The sequence below is a fragment of the Salmo salar genome, chromosome ssa04 (genome assembly GCF_905237065.1).
Source record: "Salmo salar chromosome ssa04, Ssal_v3.1, whole genome shotgun sequence".
NCBI classification, from domain to species: domain Eukaryota; kingdom Metazoa; phylum Chordata; class Actinopteri; order Salmoniformes; family Salmonidae; genus Salmo; species Salmo salar.
Window position 1 is genome coordinate 62,656,132 of NC_059445.1, and position 24,062 is coordinate 62,680,193.

Sequence of the window (24,062 nt, forward strand, 5' to 3'; positions counted from 1 at the left end):
AAACTTCAGAACCCTTTTTATACCTCAAATACACTACAAGTTTTAAATTCTCATGCAACAAGGTGATCAAGCTATGATCCTGTGTGTGTGTGTGTGTGTGTGTGTGTGTGTGTGTGTGTGTGTGTGTCTGTGTGTTTTCTTTCGTTAACCTAATAAATATAGCATTTAATTGCATCGAAGACAGTATTTGGACACCTTGATTGATTGATTGATTGATTGATTGATTGATTGATCAACATATGTCTCATATGGGATCTGATAGTGTCCATAGTGTGATGATAACTAGGACTAAATTAGGCAAAGCACATTGGGTACGCAGGGCGAGAGCAAGGGAAAAGTTAAGCTCCACGCTAGAGTTTTACCCTGATTCATTTGAGCCACAGAAGATGGAAAATCTAGAGTTTAGCTCCCCTATAATCCCCCAGCAAAAGATCATGTGATCAGAGCTTGACCAAGCAAAATTGATGATGACTTGGTTAACATGACGTCGAACAAATCAGGATTGGAGATCTGCAGTACACCAAGCTTGGGAGCTACACAGGACATTGTAAAGTGAATGGGATCAGCTCTGACGTACAATATTTCTGGGAAACTCACGTCATATAACGTGTTGTTACTTTAGATCAAACAAACAAGATCGCTCAGTGTATGTATGTGTTCTCAATCTCCACATGTTCAGTAATCATTGTGACAGTTCACGATTGCAGCCTTAGTGATTAGACTGACTGCATTCCAATAGTCAGAAATTAACTCCCCAAAAGGCTGCAGTCCAATAACACTCGCTGACTCCTGTCATCCATACAGACTAGAATTACTCCTCAGTACAGATCACGACCTTGAAAAGTGCTTGCTATTACTTGCCGTTAAGAGTGAACTACTTGTGCTGAGAGTACTGAAGTTGGCCAACAACAAGGCCAACAACCTGGCCTGACTGTCAAACTTTAGTACTGGGCCTCTCCGTGATGCATGTAAACAACGACTGGGAACAAATTACACTCACTACCAGGATATATGGGGGTGCAGGCTTGAAATACGTCCAGATGCATAGTTCAATATCAAATGTCATGAAGTCAGCCTTTGATACCATGGTAAAGTTAATGAATTTTGTGGAAGCGCTGATATGCTATGAAGGTGTCCCTCTGGTCCCTTACAGAGGGGGGTCAGATAAGGATTGTTTCCCCAAATTCCCGCAGTGTTTACAGAAAGGAGGGCGGCTCTGAGAGGTCACTCAGCTTAGATTGCCTCCTGGAGCGAAGTTGGGCAGGGTTTCTGTGTAATTACGATGGGTCTGACATAGAGGTTCTGAATGGACCCGAAGACAAATAGACCAGTTCCGTATAGACCTTATCGGATCCAGACCAAGTGAGCGAAGTAGCAGAAAAGTATATTTTTAAGCTACGTTATTAACCAAAGCTGATTAAGCATAAGGGAGAGGAGTTAGAGGTGATGCTCTAGCAGGGGCCATGCTGTGTGTGTAGGCTACTGTGAGTGTGAGCGAGTGACACGGCCCTGCAGCAGGGCAAGGACAACAGGAAGGAGAGACGAGAGATAGCAACCAACCAAGGCGACTCACAGTATAGTAGAATAATAGCTGCCATAACTTGGTTATTTATCATCCAATATGATTACGTAGTACCTGACTGCATCAAACCGGCAGAAGCTAGTTAAGCTACCTAGCTAGCAAGGCTTATTGAGGCTGTATGCGCTTTCCCGTCCTACACAGTTAGAAACAACAACTCCATTCAGAATATAATTTAGCAGCCTACCTGTTGGCTCTTGGTCATTGTAGCCTATCCTTCTCCTTTAACTTCTAATTCCATCATTCATTGATTTGATATCTCCTAACACTTTCCCCACATGGAGGCTCTATGACTGTAGCCTATTGCCACTTTGCTGACTTATGGTTGGTCAACAACAACAACAAGCTCCACGTGCCACTCTCATGAAAATCAAAGAGCAGCAGCACAAATTATACAATCTCTCTTTACTGCAGCAGTCGAGGTCGGATCTGTACGGGTCCTTCTGTACAAGTCAGTTAACATTACACATACAGTACCAGTCAAAAGTTTGCACACACATACTCATTCCAGGGATTTTCTTTGTTTTTACTATTTTCTACATTGTAGAATAATAGTTAAAACATCAAAACTATGAAATAACACATATGGAATCATGAAGTAACCAAAAACATTCTTAAAAGTAGCCACCCTTTGCCTTGATGACAGCTTTGCACACTCTTGATGTCTTCACTATTATTCTACAATGTAAAAAAATAGTAAAAACGAAGAAAAACCCTTGAATGAGTAGGTGTCCAAACTTTTGACTGGTACTGTACCCGAGACCCAGGACAATCATATCAGGCTCGTGACATTAATTCAAATTCTGGATCCGGACCCACTTCGGTCCTGGATCGGGTCTCGGGTACAGGTGGATCTGTAAGATTGACCTCTGAACTTATAACTGCCTATTATAATCGCTGAGGCTCTCAATGACTATCCTGCCCCAGAGATGAGTCCAGCCCATAGGAGGCGAGTCTGAATGTTGGTGGGTGTATGGGCTTGCACTCTGGGCCAAAAATGTCACACAAAGAATGCTCCCTCCTTTACCTAGTGCTTCTCTGGCTCTTTGACTTCCTGTGGAGAGCGGAGACCGCAGACTGTCCCAGACCCCCCGCAGGCTCTCAGAGCCCCCGTGGGCACCAAGCCAAGGGATGAGCAGTTCCCTCTGAATGCTTTCTGGGGAGCAAACACATGATTTGCAGTGACTAAGAAAGTTCCGGTGGGCTGTTTCTTCTTTTCGCCCCGGCTTCCCTTCTCCCCACAGTCCTTTCCCTGCTGCAGAGTCAACAGCACACAGGTCAGGCATGAAGACACACTCAATCACACTTAGTGGGCTGAAGTGAGAATGAAGCAAGCGGCAGCAGGCATTAGGCTCCAAGATATATTTTATGGCCTTGAGAACCCCTCAAAACTAGTCTAAACCAGATTTCACCTCTTGAATTTCAATCATAGTACAGCTGTCGTAGTAGAGCTATGGTGATAGTCAAGTTTCTTCTATTCTGAGCATTCAGCAGATACAGAAATCAGAACAGGGAACATTGAAGTCTACAAATGGGAATATTCATGAATGTAGCCGGAAAGACCAGTCAATGGAACACACAATTTCCCTGGTTGTCAAATTGGAGACATTTCACTTTATGCATGAATGATTATAGTTGGCATGGCCTAAATTTAGGGAATCAATCCAAATTTGAACTAGCTCTGCTCCAATTCGCAGTAATAAACAAGGAACAAGAACTAGCATTCAGTGTCTGCTCGACTATTCTTTGGAGACCATAGGTGCTCTCTTTGTCTGCCAGTGGTGGTGTCTAACAGTGTTGAGCCAACCACGTTCACAAACCAGACATGAACAGCTGTTGACAAACAAAAATGTGAACATTGAAAGAAACATGTCCAAGATGGTCCAGAGTCCAACTGGCAACCATCAGTGGTCTCCACAACAGCTACACAGACCCTGTCCATTTCTCTGGCTTGCTAGGGCTTACGACGACTTCTCAATAGTGCCTTTGTTGTCCTGCATCTCAAAGGCATCCTTATGCCATTTGTCCACAACACTACTGTAAATGCTGAAAAACACAGATAAGGGAGGCCTATTACCCATCTATGAGTTACTGCAAATAACATGAGCAAAGACCGGTCTGCTTTGACAAGCAGCATGAGACCAGCTACAGTATATTGACAGGTATCATGTTCAATCTGCCCTTTAGCGGTAATTGCTTTTCCATTAGCATTCTTTGCGAGTCGTCAAGATCTTCACCATCACTAGCTCAAAGTGTGGGGCTATGGGGCATTTCAGGCAGCCCACTGTGAATTGTTTTGGGACTCTACCCAAAAAACTATCTAAGATGAGACCATTTATATGTTTTTGTGAAATCTCATAGCGCTGCCTTTTGCCAGAAACTCTTAAAAGACACACACAGAGATATCAAGGGCGATAATGGGTAGACCGATTTCAACACTGTATTCTACTATATAAACACTGCATGCTAAAAAGCCCTGACACAACAAAAAGTCTAGGCTATAAGCATTGAAAGACACTTAACAAAAGAAACAGAAGACTTGCTGCATTTTCTAGCCAGAAGTACAGTATAAATATACCAATGGGGCATTCCACTGATAAATGTAACTCCTGCAACGACAATTCACATGGGAAGGAGTAGGAGTAAACCCCCTTCCTCAACATTAACACTCTTAGATCTTAACGCATGCCCCTCATTCAGGGACTTCTATGGTTCTGACCACCAACAGTCAAATTGCCATGGTTAGAGGTTCCAAGCCCGTTCTATTCATTCTATTTCTGTGTTTTTACTCCCCTCATCTCGGACTTACTGATTTGAAACAGTCTAGTTTGCTATTCACAATTGTAATGAAGAAATCTAATTCACAGAAATGTAATCTACCCTCCCACCACCCCACCCCCTTATGGGCAAATTCAACCTTTCTCACCACATCACAATGTTTCACTCAGTAAAGTCACATGTAGTGTTAGAATGGCATTAGCCAAATTGATTAGAATGAAATAAATCATAATCAATACATCTAAATGCTAAAGCAAGAATTGGCAGGTACGTAGATTACATTTCTGTAAATTAGATTTCTTCATTACAATTGTGATTAGCAAACTAGGCTGTTTCAAATCAGTTAGTCCGAGATGAGGGGAGTAAAAACATAGAAATAGAATGAATAGAACGGGCTTGGAACTTCTAACCATGGCAATTTGACTGGTAAGTAAACTCATGGGTACACTCATGCAATAATTTCCAGGAAGAAAATTTGAATGAACAATGTTAAAACTACAATACGTAACTTTTTGGGCAACTTGACCAAATTCACATAGAATTGTGAGTTATAGATCTGTCACTCATTGAACTCAAGTCTAATAAGCAGAGGATCTGCTCGCTATTTCTATACTTCCGTTCATTGGTTTAGTTTTTGCGTATTTTAGTTTTGCTTTTGTACACCAGCTTCAAACAGCTAAAAATATAATATTTGTAGTTGTTGAAAATATATTTCACAGCGTCTTAGATTGTAAAATGATTCTCTACACTTTCGTTGCTTGTTTTGTCACAAACAGAAATTAGGCAAACTATTCAAAAAAAAATTAAACTAGGAAATGGAGAGTGATTACTGCATATTGCATCTTTAACCGATGGCTCATGCAATGGAATATATTTTTTTGTAATGTCAGTTGAGTTGATTCAACAAATCACAACACATATTGATGGGTACACTTCCTGTTTTTACTTATTGCTTTTATTCTAGGTTGAAGATGAGAAGGTTAACCTTTTACTGTAGTGGGCTAAATCAGGGTCAAATAGAGTGTTTCTTGGTCTTAAATCTACTTTGAAACAAAACTATACACCTCACACACATAGCTGTGCTTAAAAAAAGAAGACACCTGTATCATGTCAGATATAGAGTTGAAATGTATTACATTTTTTGTTTGCATCCTAATAGTACACTTTATATACACATCACAGATGACTGAAATATAACAACTGTTTGACATAGAAAGACCGGAATTTGTAAAAAAAAAAAAACATGATGTTTATTAATTATGAAAAGTATTTATAACATTCCACCCATGAGGCCACTAGTCAACAATGTAATAATTCCATAAGGAACCTTTCGTAAATAAACAAATTCATGGGACCAGCTCCCTTGCTGGATTCTACAGGATTAGCATTGAAAACGTGACCAGCAGTCAGGGTATCCAGTAATAAAGTGTCTACATTATTTTAAAAACGTCTCAATGAATAAAATGACAGTAAAGCAGTTAGGCTATGTGTTCAATTAGTAGTTAGCTGAAATTCACTACGATTGTGTTTATTTTTCACTTTGATGGCGAACTGTCTGTGCTGCTACCATTCACTCCCAGTCATTACGAATGTGGAAGCTGGTCCTTTATTGAATAGTGGCACAAAGATTAACTGGATATTAGACTCCTCTTGTCTTAACCTGTATATTTTGAACCTAGCTTATATTTCCTGCTTTGCATCTACACTCGCATTGGCCGCCAGTCCACCCATTAGGCCATCATTGGCTATTCACTATATTTTTATGGAGAAAAAAAAACAGTAGAGGGAAGATATTGGAATATAAAAATATATGTATAACTATTGCAGACAGGTGCAGCATAAATGTTGCTTTTGATCTTCTCTTTGAAGGGACGAGGGCTTTTCCCGATGCATGTTTAATGGAATAGGACTAGCTGTTATCCTTCCCAACTAGAGTGACTGTGTCACCAGTTCAGGCGATTTATACTCAGGGATCAGCTCTACGCAGTACAGGGTGATGCTGGAGAAAAAGCAATTACTGTAAGCCGGTGTGACAGCAACACACAGTGCCACTGTCTGGGCATCCTAAATGGTTAAAACTGTTTGGGGTGGACGGGATGGAGGGCTGGGATGGGTTTATTCCACCCACCAAAAAGTAAATAAATAATGTTCTGCATTATTTCTGCTTGCTGAGCGCGAAAAGTTAAATAATAGCATTCCTTTTAGCTGAGTATAATGGGGTCTACTGTACTCTCTTCATCTGCTGGAAGACTCCAAATCCCAATGCACTGGAAACTCTAAATACATCTGGCCATAAAGAGAATAACAGGCATGAAAATATCATTAGGGGTATACCGGGGAGAGGTAACCCAGTAGGGCTTCGCTGTAATGTCAGTAGCAATTTGGAGTGACAGATCAGTGTCCGAAGTGCAAAGTAGCACGAGGGCTGTAAAAAAGACTATTAGTACGGGGAATACCAGATGAGAGGGTTCTCTCACTCTCTGGTCTGGTATTCAAAGGTTTGGAGCAAAAGGGGTTTGAAAGGACAACTCTTAAATCTCTGCATGCTACCCAAGTTCAGTGAGAATCAAATGTTTTGGTCTATTGTCATAACATGCCATTTGATTACGGATAAGCAATCCATAACTGGATTTAATGTGTTCCAAAAGTGTTTCATAAAAAGATAAGAGCAAAAGATAAAAGATAAATGTAAAAAAACAGATCCAATTACTGTTTCTCACTCTACAGTATAATTGTCCCTTGATAGAACATACTACTGAAGTATCTCAGTCATAGCCTCCCTTACTAGCCTCTTACTGAAATCCAATCTGGGACTGGAGTGAAAATAAATCCACTATACAGCTGCTACTTTAACACATTGTCCAGCATCTCAGCCAAAATGACACATGTTCCCCTGGAGCCAGGAGAGTAAACAGTAAAAACAATTGTGTGAGCTGTCCGGGAATCAGTCATCTCATGTACGCACACACTTGAACACACTTGCGCACACTTTCACACACACGTTTTTCTATCCTCGTTGGGACCCACAATTTATTTCCATTCAAAATCCAATTTTTCCCTAACCCTTCACCTTAACCCAAACGTCTAACCCTTAAGCTTAAAATTGCTTTTGTCCTTGTGGGGACGTGGGAAATGTCCCCAGGAGGGACAATTTCTTGTTTTACTATCCTTGTCGGGACTTTGGGGATTTCAGGTTCACACGAGGATAGGATAACAAGACCACACACACACACACACACACACACGGTTGAAGGCAGCCAGGCATCTAGGGACTTAGATAATGATCATTACCATGTGCATTTGAGTCATATCTTAGTCAGATCAGTGGATATAAGTATCTTAAAATGATATGATTAGTACTACTACTACTACTACTAATATCATTATTCATATTATCATTCTGGCTTACTGAAGGCAAGGGCCTACATTGGGAAAATAGAGAAATGTCACAGCCTATCATGCATGAAGATTAATATGACTATAAATAAGCACTATTGCAATTGTCAAAATGCCCTCTTCCCAACAGAATAAACTGTGATGACTCACACTTTCATTTAGAGGAAAGGGGAGACAAACTGCACTGAAGCCCACACAAATACCCAGAGTGCCATATTTCACTCTCTCATGATTTATCACATCTCCCCCGAACAAAGAGTAGTCACGTAGATTAATCTCAGTAAGATCAGCCGTTTCCACTAGCAAACCTTGACACATTTCTGGGTTCTCTCCTTGGGGCTATTTTGGGATCTTCCGGAGGAGGGGGAGCTGATGCATGGAGGCCTCTAGTGGACTGCGAGCCACGCCTAATCTTATCAAGCTTATTGTCTGCCTTTAGAGAGATGGGTGATAAAATGGGACTACAATGTATTGATTGTAAGCTTGGGATATCACACCTTCATAATAGCCAAGGGTTAAAGACACGATCACTGGTCTACCCCTGACTGACTTTAAACTTACAGAATAGAAACATTCAGCAAAAGTCATCACCAATGGTGCTAGAAGTATGGGTCAGGTTCCCCCAATGGAAGCTTTTGGCTAGTATCACATCCCTTTGTGATCATAGTCCCTCACAAGGAATTGTCGACTCACTAGGAATGGTCGACTAGAGAAGACAGAATCTGACAGAGAGGAAGGGCGGAGAGGGCTAGAGGCCCATGACATCAGCACATTATTAACAGGTTAGTGTGTGCAGACAGGGCTAACAAGCACAATGTGCACAGCCTCGAAGACAGACGGTCCCAGTGAAACACCTCTTAGTTCAGTCAGCAAGGCTGATTCAAGACTCACCCCTGCATTAGTGATTCTTAGCAGCAAGCTTCCACTTTAGACTGATGACAGGAAAGTATTTTTACTCTGACTCAGTACTACAGCAAGGGGTACGGAGGCTTAGCTGGTAGATACAGTGCCTTTGGAAAGTATTCAGACCCCTTGACTTTTTCCACGGTGTTACGTTACAGCCTTATTCTAAAATGACAAAGCAAAAGCAGGTTTTGACATTTTTGCTAATAGTAATTAAAAAAAATAAAAAATATCACATTAACCTAAGTATTCAGACCCTTTACTCAGTACTTTGTTGAAGCACCTTTGGCAGCGATTACAGCCTTTAGTATGATGCTACAAGCTTGGCACACTTGTATTTGGGGAGTTTCTCCCATTCTTCTCTGTAGATCCTCTCAAGGTATGTCAGGTTGGATGGGGAGTGTCGCTGCACAGCTATTTTCAGGTCTCTCCAGAGATGTTCGATCGGGATCAAGTCCGGGCTCTGGCTGGGCCACTCAAGGACATTGAGACTTGTCCCAAAGCCACTCATGCATTCTCTTGGCTGTGTGCTTAGGGTCGTTGTCCTGTTGGAAGTTGAACCATTACCCCAGTCTGAGGTCCTGAGCGCTCTGGAGCAGATTTCCATCAAGGATCTCTCTGCACCTTGCTCTGTTCATCTTTCCCCTTGATCCTGACTAGTCTCCCAGTCCCTGCCACTGAAAAACATCTGCACGGCATGATGCTGCCTCCACCATGCTTCAATGTAGGGATGGTCCTCCAGAAGTGACACTTGGCATTCAGGCCAAAGTGTTGAATCTTAGTTTTATCAGACCAGAGAATATTGCTTCTCATGGCCTGAGAGTCCTTTATGTGCCTTTTGGCAAACGCCAAGCGGGATTGTCGTGTCACTTTTACTGAGGAGTGGCTTCTGTCTGGCCACCCTACCATAAAGGCCTGAATGGCAGAGAGCTGCATAGATGGTTGTCCTTCTGGAAGGTTCTCCCATCTCCACAGAGAAACTCTGGAGCTCTGTTAAAGTGACCATTGGGTTCTTGGTCACCTCCCTGACCAAAGCCCTTCTCCCCCGATTGATCAGTTTGTCCGGGCGGCCAGCTCTAGGAAGAGTCTTGGTGGTTACAAAATGTTTCAATTTAAGAATGACGGAGGCCACTGCATTCTTGGGGACCTTCAATGCTGCAGAAATGTTTTGGTACCCTTCCCCAGATCTGTGCCTCGACACAATCCTGTCTCGAAGCTCTACAGACAATTCCTTTGACCTCATGGCTTGGTTTTTGCTCTGACATGCACTGTCAACTCTGGGACCTTATATAGACAGGTGTGTGCCTTTCCAAACCATGTTCAATCAATTGAGTTTTTCACAGGTGGACTCCAATCAAGTTGTAGAAACATTCTAAGGATGATCAATGGAAACAGGATGCACCTGAGCTCAATTTCAAGTCTCATAGCAAAGTGTCTGAATATTTATGTAGATAAGGAATTTTGTCTTGTTATTTGTAATACATTTGCGAACATTTCTAAAACCCAGTTTTTGCTTTGTCATTATGGGGTATGGTGTATATTGATGAAGAAAAAAAAGAAAGGATCAGTCTATAATTTTAATGGTAGGTTTATTTGAACAGTGAGAGACAGAATAACAACAAAAATATCCAGAAAAACGCATGTTTGAAATGTTATAAATTGATTTGCATTTTAATGAGGGAAATAAGTATTTGACCCCCTCTCAATCAGAAAGATTGCTGGCTCCCAGGTGTCTTTTATACAGGTAACGAGCTGAGAATAGGAGCACACACTTAAAGGGAGTGCTCCTAACCGCAGCTTGTTACCTGTAAAAAAGACACCTGTCCACAGAAGCAATCAATCAATCAGATTCCAAACTCTCCACCATGGCCAAGACCAAAGAGCTCTCCAAGGATGTCAGGGACAAGATTGTAGACCTACACAAGGCTGGAATGGGCTACAAGACCATCGCCAAGCAGCTTGGTGAGAAGGTGACAACAGTTGGTGTGATTATTCGCAAATGGAAGAAACACAAAAGAACTGTCAATCTCCCTCAGCCTGGGGCTCCATGCAAGATCTCACCTCGTGGAGTTGCAATGATCATGAGAACGGTGCGGAATCAGCCCAGAACTACACGGGAGGATCTTGTCAATGATCTCAAGGCAGCTGGGACCATAGTCACCAAGAAAACAATTGGTAACACACTACGCCGTGAAGGACTGAAATCCTGCAGCGCCCGCAAGGTCCCCCTTCTCAAGAATACATATACATGCCCGTCTGAAGTTTGCCAATGAACATCTGAATGACTCAGAGGACAACTTGTGAAAGTGTTGTGGTCAGATGAGACCAAAATAGAGCTCTTTGACATCAACTCAACTCGCCGTGTTTGGAGGAGGAGGAATGCTGCCTATGACCCCAAGAACACCATCTCCACCGTCAAAAATGGAGGTGGAAACATTATGCTTTGGGGGTGTTTTTCTGCTAAGGGGACAGGACAACTTCACCGCATCAAAGGGACGATGGACGCGGCCATGTATCGTCAAATCTTGGGTGAGAACCTCCTTCCCTCAGCCAGGGCATTGAAAATGGGTCGTGGATGGGTATTCCAGCATGACAATAACCCAAAACACACGGCCAAGGCAACAAAGGAGTGGCTCAAGAAGAAGCACATTAAGGTCCTGGAGTGGCCTAGCCAGTCTCCAGACCTTAATCCCATAGAAAATCTGTGGAGGGAGCTGAAGGTTCGAGTTGCCAAACGTCAGCCTCGAAACCTTAATGACTTGGAGAAGATCTGCAAAGATGAGTGGGACAAAATCCCTCCTGAGATGTGTGCAAACCTGGTGGCCAACTACAAGAAACGTCTGACCTCTGTGATTGCCAACAGGGGTTTTGCCACCAAGTACTAAGTCATGTTTTGCAGAGGGGTCAAATACTTATTTCCCTCATTAAAATGCAAATCATTTTATAACATTTTTGACATGCGTTTTTCTGGATTTTTTGGTTGTTATTCTGTCTCTCACTGTTCAAATAAACCTACAATTAAAATAATAGACTGATCATTTCTTTGTCAGTGGGCAAACATACAAAATCAGCAGGGGATCAAACACTTTTTTCCCTCACTGTACATGTAGGTAGAGTTATTAAAGTGACTGTGCATAGATAATAACAGAGAGTAGCAGCAGTGTAAAAGAAGGGGGCAATGTATATAGTCTGGGTAGCCATTTGATTAGATGTTCAAGAGTCTTATGGCTTGGGGGTAGAAGCTGTTTAAAAGCCTCATGGTCCTAGACTTGGCGCTCTGGTACCGCTTGCTGTACCAGAGAGAACAGTCTATGTATGACTAGGGTGGCTGGAGTCTTTTACAATTTTATGGCCTTCCTCTGACACCACCTGGTATAGAGGTCCTGGATGGCAGGAAGCTTGGCCCCGGTGATGGACTGGGCCGTACGCACTCCCCTCTGTAGTGCCTTGCGGTCGGAGGCCGAGCAGTTGCCATACCAGCTGTAGAACCTTTTTGAGGATCTGAGGACCCATGACAAATATTTTCATTTTCCTGAGGGGGAATTGTCGTGCTCTCTTCACGACTGTCTTGGTGTGCTTGGACCATGTTAGTTTGTTGGTGATGTGGACAACAAGGAACTTGAAGCTCTCAACCTGCTCCACTACAGCCCCATCGATGAGAATGGGATGTGCTTGGTCCTCCTTTTCCTGAAGTCCGCAATCATCTCCTTTGTCTTGATCACGTTGAGGGAGAGGTTGTTGTCCTGGCACCACATGGCCAGGTCTCTGACCTCCTCCCTATAGGCTGTCTTGTCGTTGTCGGTGATCAGATCTACCACTGCTGTGGGCAAACATACAAAATCAGCAGGGGATCAAATACTTTTTTCCTCCACTGTAGAGTTGGTCCCCCCTTTGCTGCTATCACAGCATTCACTCTTTTGGAAAGGTTTCCACTAGATTTTGGAACATTGCTGCAGGAACTTGCTTCCTTTCAGCCACAAGAGCATAATTGAAGTTGGGTGATTAGGCCTGGCTCGCAGTCGGCGTTCCAATTCATCCCAAAGATGGTCGATGGGGTTGAGATCAGGGCTCTGTGCAGGCCAGTCAAAGTCTTCCACACTGATCTCGACAAACCATTTCTGTACGGACTTCGCTTTGTGCACAGGGGGCATTGTCATGCTGAAACAGGAAATGATGTTGCTACAAAGTTGGAAGCACAGAACCGTCTAGAACGTCATTATATGCTGCAGCGTTAAAATATCCCTTCACTGGCACTAAGGGGTGTAGCCCAAACCATGAAAAACAGCCCCAAACAATTACTCCTCCTCCACCAAACTTTACAGTTGGCACTATGCATTTTGCCAGGTAGCGTTCTCCTGGCATCCGCCAAACCCAGATTTCTCCATCGGATGCCAGATGGTGAAGTGTGATTCATCACTCCAGAAAAGTTTCCACTGCTCCAGAGTCCAATGTCTTCAAGCTATATACCATTCCAGCCGATGCTTGGCATAGCGCATGGTGATCTTAGGCTTGTGTGCAGCTGCTCGGCCATGGAAACCCATTTCATTAACCTCTCGACGAACAGTTCTTGTGCTGACGTTACTCCCAGACGCAGTTTGGAACTCGGTAGTGAGTGTTGCAACCGAGGATACAATTTTTACCTGCTCCGTGCTTCAGCAATCACGGTCACAGAGGATAGACGATTTTTACCTGCGCTTCAGCAATCAGCGGTCCCGTTCTGTGAGCTGGTGTGGTATACCCCTTTGTGGCTGAGCCGTTGTTTCTCCTAGAGATTTCCACTTCACAATAACAGCACCTACAGTTGACCAGGACAGCTCTAGCAGGGCAGATATTTGTCGAACTGACTTGTTGGAAAGGTGGCATCCTATGACGGTGCCACGTTGAAAGTAACTGAGCTCTCCAGTAAGGCCATTCTACTGCCAATGTTGGTCAATGGAGATTGCACGGCCGTGTGCTCGATTGTATACACCTGTCAACAACGAGTGTGGCTGAAATAACCAAATCCACTAATTTGAAGTGGTGTCGACATAGTTGTATATATATAGTGTATATAAAATGGCTGTGTCTCCTCACAGTCCCCTTTGTGCATGCAGTAAGGTGTTCTTTCATCTGGTTTTTGAATCTGGTTTTATTGCTAGATGGTGGCAGAGAGTTCCATGTAGTCATGGCTCTATTTAATACTGTGTGTTTCCCAGCCTCTGTTCTGGACCTGGGGACTGTGAAGAGACCTCTGCATGTTGCATGTCTTGTGTTGTACCAATGAGTGTCTGAACTGTGTGCCAAATGCTTGAACAGTTCAGTACCTTCAACACATCAACACCTCGCACAAAGACCAATAGAGATGCAGTCAATCTCTCCTTAACTTTGAGCCAGGAGAGACTGACATGCATGTTACTGACACTTGGCCTCCGTGTACATCAAGTGCAATATGTGCTGCTTTGTTCTGGACCAACTTCAATTTACCTATGTCCCTCTTTGCCGCACATAACCACACAGCTGGGCAGTAGTCAAGGTGCGACAAAACTAGGACCTGTAGGACCTGTCTGGTCGACTGAGATGTCAACAAGTGCTGGCTCAAGAGTGTGTGTGCTTAAGTGTATGGTCCTTTGTTCGCACTGTTTTTGTCTCTTGGCTTAGTGTCACCTCCAGCCCCCTTTCGGCACGAATCTGCCAGGCTGGCTCAGTGTCTCGGGTGAGGCCAAGCAGAAGATGGGCTCCCAGGGGCGGCCATCAGCTTGGCTCAGGCTGTCTCTCCCACTCTGCTAACCACAGGGGGGCTACAGCGTGCCTCGCCATCTGCCACCCTCACCTGACTAGAGGGAACCAGCCACCCCCATGGTGGTCACACCCTGCCTCCCAGCATGACGCCAGTCTGGCACTGGCAGTCCCTGCTGAATGGGCTGATGGGGGCATCCATAGCCCCAGCCAGACTAAATGCCACAATCAGCACAGGGGATACCGGGTTCTGTATTTATTATTCATGTTTTCTTCATTAATCATCATACAAGTGGATCGCAGTGTTCGCCAGACATGGGCACACCATTGTCGCCACCGCCTGGTATCTCAGCGGGATAGCTGGTGCCACCGTTCTACAGCCCACAGGGAACTGGGGGTGTCCCCTCAGGTGATGTTTTTTTTATATCTAATTGGGTTTTGTTTACCGGCTTCTCTGATAATTCACAACAGATTATTTGGATGTGTGACTCATCTGTTTACCCATCGCTTATTTGAACAAAATCACAAGATCCATTCCATGCTGTGGTACCCATTCATACCTTCCAATAATCATAATCACATAAGCACAGCACCTTTTCTACAGACTTGTCTCTGAATGTGAATACTGTAACACACTCAAGGAATTATCACAGTAGAGACTTCAAGGATTTTGTTGGAGGGAAAATACAGTGGTTGACCTATAATCTGTGCCATTATAAAACATATTTACACAGTGACAACTGGTTTTCTTGACAAGTGACTTGACAGCTGTCTAAGGTTTGACAGAAAACTGTTACCGTGCTGACCATACCTAATAGCTTGGTGCAGCGAAAGGTGAATAGAGGCAGTAGATACAGTATGTTGCTTACTGTATGATGCACTGGGATAGCAGCTACTAGGCTACAAGAATAGCGAGTCACTCAGAAGTAACAGACCCCTGCTTTGCACACCCTTTTGCCCACAGGCAAACTGGCAGCTGATGTGGCGTAAGTGCCATGCAGATAATGGGCCCCTCGTTTTGACACTGATGAGGAGGCACAGCGTAAATGTGCCTAATAGCATGTCAAATATAGAGCAGGCATTAGAGCCTGGGCCACAAACTCTCTATGACCCACACACGCCGGTACAGACGACCACCCCTTCCCCAAAACCTGTCCCACCACCCCCATCCCCTCACACCACCACAGCCATCCCCAACCATGAATGAAATAAAGGTCAGCATTTAATGATGTTATGGTGCAGTGAGCTGCTGTTAGTTTAAAATCCCTCCTGGAGCATCCAAAGTAAGGGTGGTGAGAGATATCAATAAACAAAAAGCTAGCGGGCATTTCCTAGATTGGGTCCTTGCTCAGTTGGCCCTTACATCTTAAAGTCATTGCAATGTGCATTCTTTACTGCAGACTTTCCTCATCTCTCAGAGACAAGGTTTACTGGTGTAATTATCATTCATTCAGACTACCCTGTTGCCCCTGACTCTCTGAAGATAATTGGGGCTATGCCAACTCCCTCACTGTTGAAATATTCAAGAAGGGAAATGTATAAAGTTATTTCTTTACTTCAGCCTGTATCACACACAGGGTCCCTGGGGCCTGTGATCGAAGTGTAATCTGGCTGTTCAAACACAGCTGCATCGATAGGCCTGGCCCAGGCTCCCATGGACACAGGGCTTTCACCCCCCCCTTACAAAGCCATTCACAGCATTGCCCAGAAACTGAATATGATTACAGAAATACCTCCCATCCACAAGCAGGGCAGGGTTACAGGAAGCACCACCAACGGCCAGCCTACAAACTAGATTTCCCATTCAATTAGACTAACATAATTCTATGCTTCACATGATTTAATTTTCAAAGGAAATCCAACTGATAGCAGAGACTTGAGTGTCCCTTGAATTGTAGCTACACCCCAGAAAGTTGCATTAACCCATGAAAATTAAAGTTACAACAACCCATGCTAATAGTCCTGTGTGCAAAGTTTGTCTGCAGTTACAAAAAAGGAATATAAACAGTAGTTTCATCTAGGAATTTATTTAATTAGCTTTTAACCTTGCTCTCTGTATACCCCATTCTCTACATCCGACTGCCCCTCCCACAAGAATCCCTCATTTAGTTTAACCAGTTTTGAATACTGCAAATCAAGAATGAAGATGACAGCGATAAATGTTGTGCAAAGGAAGAGCCCCTGGGGCATTCATGCAGATCCCACCGCAGGCTCCCCTACTTCCCTTCCATATGTATTGCCACGCTAACTGCTGTATTTTTATTTCTCTGTGTCCCTACTAGTGTTAAGAGACAGAAGTCTGTGTGCACCGTGCATTGAACTGAATCTGTCTAAGAAAAGGGCACAGATTATATAAATAAATGCATTGCACAGACTGAACGTGACCACTTGAGACGGTGCCTCCGTATTAACTTGAGATGTATATTATATTGTTTGTGTTAACGGTTCTGTCTGTAGGAGGGAATTTGAAATGATTGGCTCTCCAGAGGCATTAAAAACCATTGAACTAGCAAGAACTACCATTTTGGGGAATGAACTAATTAAGGCTCTTCAATGTCCTAGGAAAAATGGTACCCTGAGACTGTCTTCCCCAATAACGGTAATGAGAAAGAATGAAATAGAGAGAAAAAGAGCAGTCTTCAGACCCATGAGGTGCCTGTCTGCGTCAACACAAAAGGAGGGGGGAAGGGGTGAGATTTGGAGCTCTCTCCTCTCTGGAAGAGTAGACATGTTATATTCTGAACGATGGCGACGTCTTTGTTTTTCTCCCTGGTCGCGGCAAACCTCATTAAGGTCCATAAACAATAGGCGCTGTTCCTCTAATGAGAAGAGCCTCCAAAAAGGCCATGTCCTTGGGAACCTGGCCATGTCTGCCTACTGCATCTGCCCCAGTCTCCTGCATCCTGCATAGCTAACAACCAGTTCATTCTCACCAGCGAGAAATCCGGCCTCATTTTCAGCCCCAGCAACTCTCTCTTTCTCCCTCCCTCCCTCCCTCCCTCCCTCCCTCCCTCCCTCCCTCCCTCCCTCCCTCCCTCCCTCCCTCCCTCCTTCTTTCTTTCTTTCTTTCTTTCTTTCTTTCTTTCTTTCTTTCTTTCTTTCTTTCTTTCTTTCTTTCTTTCTTTCTTTCTTTCTTTCTTTCTTTCTTTCTTTCTTTCTTCATCTCTCATTTACTGGTAGTCTATTTCTCATGTACACCATCCTTTTTACCTCATGACACTTTGGGGATATTTCTGGTTATAATTTGCCCAGGGTAAATCTGACACAGTGATTAATGAGGAATGCCTTTTCTGGTACCCATTTCTAAGAATTGCCCAGAACCTGGGGGTCAACAGTCCCAGATGTTTCTATGGAACACAGTGTCTGGTATGGTATCCAATTGATGCACTATGCCATTAAAATGCATTGGACCTGATGACACAGTGGAGTATGACTCAATACTAGGCTTTAAGAGTGTTGCTTGGCCTTCATGGAAGATGGTATGCTTCATAAAGCTGTCGTATAAAAGGGAGAAAATAGTTTCTGTGAATTAAATGGTGGAAAATTCCCCTGACGTGGCATTTCAAGTTGGTCTTTAAATTGACAATGGGTCAGAAGATAAGTGAGATATCAATGCCTATTGACAGCCCTATCAATTAGCAGTGATAATGTGACGATAAGAGTGTAAGATCATGCGTTTCTGCAATACAACCGGTAATGTGTCTGAAAATGTTAGGAAGATGCATGATGCGATAATGCTGTCACTTGGAAGCCAGGTGAAAAGATATGAGATCGTTTGACAGAGGACTCAAAGTTTGACATTCTGGTCCAAAGGGAGGGTGACTAACACAAAACAATCCCAGTGGTTTGTCTATGATGACACTGCCCACATATTGCCCACAACCCACCATCTGTCCTCTCACAAGATACTGTAGAATATCTTGCGAGGGGACAGAGTTTGGCCCGCGGGTTGTTTTATTTGCCACCCAAGTTTTCTGAGCAAAAATAAATATCTGTTTTATTTTAACCTCTCTAGGATAGGTGGCACCAAATCGTCCCACCTACGTAACAGCCAGTGTAATCCCGTGGCGCGTTATTCAAAAACCTTAGAAATGCAAAAACTTCAATTTTTCAAACATGACTATTTTACACCATTTTAAAGACAAGACTCTCGTTAATCTAACCACACTGTCCGATTTCAAAAAGGCTTTACAACGAAAGCAAAACATTAGATTATGTCAGCAGAGTACCCAGCCAGAAATAATCAGACACCCATTTTTCAAGCTAGCATATAATGTCACATAAACCCAAACCACAGCTAAATGCAGCACTAACCTTTGATGATCTTCATCAGATGACAACCCTAGGACATTATGTTATACAATACATGCATGTTTTGTTCAATCAAGTTCATATTTATATCAAAAACCAGCTTTTTACATTAGCATGTGACTAGCATGTGACTAGCATTCCCACCGAACACTGCCGGTGAATTTACTAAATTACTCACGATAAACGTTCACAAAAAGGATAACAATTATTTTAAGAATTATAGATACAGAACTCCTCTATGCCCGATTTTAAAATAGCTTTTCGGTGAAAGCACATTTTGCAATATTCTCAGTAGATAGCCCGGCATCACAGGGCTAGCTATTTAGACACCCAGCAAATGTAGCACTCAGAAAAGTCACATTTACTATAAGAAAAATGTTATTACCTTTGCAGTCTTCGTCAGAATGCACTCCCAGGACTTCTACTTCAATAACAAATGTTGGTTTGGTTCAAAATAATCCATAGTTATATCCAAACAGCGGCGTTTTGTTCATGCGTTCAAGACACTATCCGAAAGGGTAAATAAGGGTGACGAGCATGGCGCAATTCGTGACAAAAGAATTCTAAATATTCCATTACCGTACTTCGAAGCATGTCAACCGCTGTTTAAAATCCATTTTTATGCAATTTTTCTCGTAAAAAAGCGATAATATTTCGACCGGGAATCTGCATTTAGGTAAACAGAGGAAAGAAAATAAAGCATTCGGTCGACTCGGGCACGCGCCTAAGCCCACAGTACTCTGAGCGGCATCTTGCCAAACGCGATAATGTGTTTCAGCCAGAGCCTGCCTCGATATCCTTCAGCTTTTTCCCGGGCTCTGAGAGCCTATGGGAGCCGTAGGAAGTGTCACGTTATTGCAAAGATCCTAAATCTTCAATAAAAAGAGCCCAGATGAAACACAACTTGTCAGACAGGCCACTTCCTGCATGGAATCTTCTCAGGTTTTGGCCTGCCATATGAGTTCTGTTATACTCACAGACACCATTCAAACAGTTTTAGAAACTTTACGGTGTTTTCTATCCAAAGCCAATAATTATATGCATATTCTAGTTACTGGGCAGGAGTAGTAACCAGATTAAATCGGGTACGTTTTTTATCCAGCCGTGTCAATACTGCCCCCTAGCCCTAACAGGTTAAAAAAATATCAATGTTGGGCCTCTTGAGTGGCGCAGTGGTCTAAGACACTGCATCGCAGTGCTAGTTGTGCCACTACAGATTCTGGGTTTGACTCCAGGCTGTCGCAGCCGGCCGTGACCGGGAGACCCATGGGACGGTGCACAATTGGCCCAGCGTCGTCCGGGTTAGGGGAGGGTTTGGCCGGCAGGGATGTCCTTGTCCCATCGCGCTCTAGCGACTCCTGTGGCGGGCGAGGCACAGTGCACGCTGACACGGTCGCCAAGTGCACTGTGTTTCCTCCGACGCATTGGTGCGGCTGGCTTCCAGGTTAAGTGGGCATTGTGTCAAGAAGCAGAATGGTTTGGGTTGGGATGTGGTTCAGGGGACGCATGGCTCTCGACCTTCGCCTCTCCCAAGTCCGTATGGGAGTTGCAGCGATGAGACAGGGGCACTAACTACCAATTGGGGAGAAAAAAGAAAAAAAAATATTTAAAAAAAAATATATATATATATAAATAAGAAATATAATTTTTAAAACAAATGTCATAGTTGCACATAAGACTAAAAACACCAGGAAAATCAACTCCAATAGAGGTTTGAAATTATTACATTTTAGTAAAATATTATATTTGTTTGGGATTCTTGCAGTCAAATTGCAGTCTACAAATGATTTGTAATTATGTTCCAGTCCACCGACCATCCGCTCAAGAAAAAAATTGACCCAGCTGCTGAATCTAGTTGATCCTTGCTGTAGGTTGACAAATGAGGAGCCTCCAGCACCATAAAGAGAAACAATGTGTCCTGCAGCCGTTTTAGGGGCTTCCTGAATCCAGATTAAATGGTTTAGCTTTAAACAGCTGTCAATCGTGATTGATTTTCTCCAACTGGACCAAGCCTGACACACTGCAACCCCATTAAAAGGCAGTGGTTGAAAAATGACCCAATTGTGATACTTGAGTAAAAGTATTGATACCTTAATAGAAAGTGAATCAAGTAAAAGTGAAAGTCACCCAGTAAAATACTACTTGAGTAAAAGTCTAAAAGTATTTGGTTTTAAATATACTTAAGTATCAAGAGTAAATTTAATTGCTAAAATATACTTAAGTATCAAAAGTAAAAGTATAAATAATTCCAAATTCCATATATTAAGCAAAGCAAAAGGCACCATTTTCTTGTTTTTAAAATGTACGGATAGCCAGGGGCACACTCCAACATTATTTACAAAATATGCATTTGTGTTTAGTGAGTCCGCCAGACCATAGGCAGTAGGGATGACCATGTATTCTCTTGATAAGTGCGCACATTTGAAAATTGTCCTTTTCTGCTAAGCATTGAAAATGTAATGAGCACTTCGGTTTTTCAGGGAAAATGTTTGTAAAAAGTACAATATTTTCTTTCGGAATGTAGTGAAGTGAAAGTAAAAGTTGTCAAAAATATGAATACTAAGTACAGATACTCCCAAAAACTACATAAGTAGTACTTTAAAGTATTTTTACTTCAGTACTTCATACCACTGTTAAAAAGCGATACCAGACTCCAGATAACCATTTCCGCCGAGGTGATATACAGTATGTTTAGAAGTGTGAACTACAATTATTTTATTGACTTTCAAACAGAAGCTATTGCAGACGGGGTTTAAATATATTAGGGCTAAACAATTGAGACACGATTTATGCTAATTGCTACCGTTTCAAGTCCCGTAACAGAAACACTTACCACGGTACCTTTCACAAAGTATTGCTCTGTTGCTTCCCACCCCCTCTCCACTGTTTACACTACCTCAGGAGAGATATACTGGATATGATGTTCAACGGTGTCTAATTAATGTTCAACTGCTGTATCATTCAACAAACACTTATCTTCATGGGAGATCCACTGTGCGTCACTGGCCCCAGTTGGCCATTTTTAGGGTAGATGAGGGTATGTATGCATGGATTGAAAACCCTTGACACCATGAAGATGTCAATAAGAAGAATTATGAATATAAAGTATCTAACAAATAATTTGAAAGCCACACTGCCGGGCGAGGACTATAATATATCCATATGGATCATGTTATTGAGCCAATCTCGTTAATGTGCAGATTCACTACAACGTCAATGACGCAAGAAAGCAAATGAGCCATGCCAAGAACATCTGAAATCTTTGGGCCTGGGCCCATAAACTGAGAAACTGAAGGAGGCCTTCTTGGCTTTGGTAAAAGGGTGACCCCTTAACACCAACCATTGACTTCAGAGTGCAGGCCAACTGGCTGTCCATATTGCGGGGCACTATCAATCATATTTTGCCTGACATCCCCTTTGTTCCTCCAATGTAAACAGATGTCTTTCCTCAGAGGCTCCGGCCCAGCAACGATCTCCATTGATATTCTCTCTATAACCAGTCTGTCGCAAGTTATGTAGAGGAATGAGGGCTTTGCTTGAGTAAAAAAAAGCAACCCGAAGAAGTCCACTACTCTATTCTTGTGCGTAGGTGCCAAGTGACATCGAACCTTTAAAGGGTTATTTTGGCCAAATGATTATCCAAAGTAGGCCTATTTCTCAGCTACATTTTGTCAAAGCACTGCATCCTTTTTCACAGACAAGGTGGTGCTGACAATTTTTTCTGCTAATCACTGTAATCCGTTAAACTCCTTGGGAGCCGGTAGCTCTTGGAGGTATCCTCCACTCTCTGAAGGTGCAGCACATCTGCACCTGCCTCCCTGCTCATCTTATCGCCTTCCCAGCCAAGAGAATTGGGTGAGCGATGAAGAGGTGGTGGGAGATAAAATGGCCGACTTGTTTGCAGCTAGCGGCTAGATTAATGACCCCAAATATTACGACAATTTGGCAACGCACATCGAGGTCATCACCTTTTAATCTGCCCAGATTTTGGCAAGCTCTATGTTCGTAGGCAGCAGCTTACGAGACTCTAACTTTGCAACCAGAACTGAGAGCTCGAAGCACCCTATTGAAAAACATGGTTGGCCACAATGATTCAAAGTTTTTTGGGCAAACACAAATGTAATGTAGAATAGGTAGAGTGAAGTGCTTTCTGATAAAGAAGGGTTTGGACATGTATAGGCACCGGAAACAATCAGAGTGGCAGGTACAATCAGAGGTGTGCCTCTGCAGGTCTGCTGAAGAGGTGGATTGATTGTGTCGATAAAGGATAACTGGGCCAGTTGCTAATTCCCTGTAGTGGGGAATTATGAAGAGCAAGAATAACATTGTTCTCTGTACTGCTCAGTCCTTTATTCCCATTTCAAGCAAGTGGCAAATGTCAGGTCTGCCTCTCTGCCGGTGAGGCTCCTTGGCATGGAAGAAATTGATACTGAAATTCAATTAAAAGCTAAACAGGTTCTTGGAGGGCCTTCAGACAACTCGGGTTAGAGTAAATTGATAGTGAAGTGATATTAAAGGGGCTAAGAGAAGGGGAGGAATTTAGGGAGTGCATTTGTCACTTAAGAATAATGCTTGGTGCATATTGATACTTGTGTTCAACAGTAAATTATGGACTATTATGCTATGATGTCCTGAAGGGAAGATCACTGGTGTTTCCCATGTTTCTTACCACTACTCAACAGCATATTTATAACATTAATCACGCTTTATTTACACTGCACGTTTCAGACATGGAATGCCAGGGAATGTGCTTTACAGGAAAAAAACGAATAAAAAACTATGAAAATAAAAGCTGAAATATTTACAACACAACAAACAATGACAAACTGAACAACTAAAAAGCATCCTAAGGAAAAGCAAAGCTAAAAATATGTTTTTAAGATCTCTTTTAAATATGTCCACAGTTTCCTTAACTGAAATTTTGTGGAAAAAAACCAACCCTTCTTCATTTATTGAATCAGATGGCTCATTCATCACAAAGCCCACTGATATCGCAAACTACTTTAATGACTTTTTCATTGGCAAGATTAGCAAACTTAGGGATGACATGCCAGCAACAAATGCTGACACTACACATCCAAGTATATCGAACCGAACTTATGAAAGACAAGAACTGTACTTTTGAATTCCGTAAAGTCAGTGTGGAAGAGGTAAAAACATTATTGTTGTCTATCAACAATGACAAGCCACCAGGGTCTGACAATCTGGATGTAAAATTACTGAGGAAAATAGCAGACGATATTGACACTCATATTTGCCACATCTTGAATTTAAGTCTACTATAGAGTGTGTGCCCTCAGGCCTGGAGGGAAGCTGAAGTCATTCCGCTACCTAAGAATAGTAAAGCCCCTTTACTGGCTCAAATAGCCGACCAATCAGC

At 42.8% G+C, this 24,062-nt stretch overlaps 1 protein-coding gene across 21 annotated transcripts in view; it reads right to left on the reverse strand.

Annotated features, from left to right (window-relative positions):
- The window catches only part of LOC106603640 (neural cell adhesion molecule 1), a 303,528-nt gene that overhangs the window by 258,436 nt on the left and 21,030 nt on the right, over window positions 1-24,062 (reverse strand). The window lies entirely within an intron of this gene.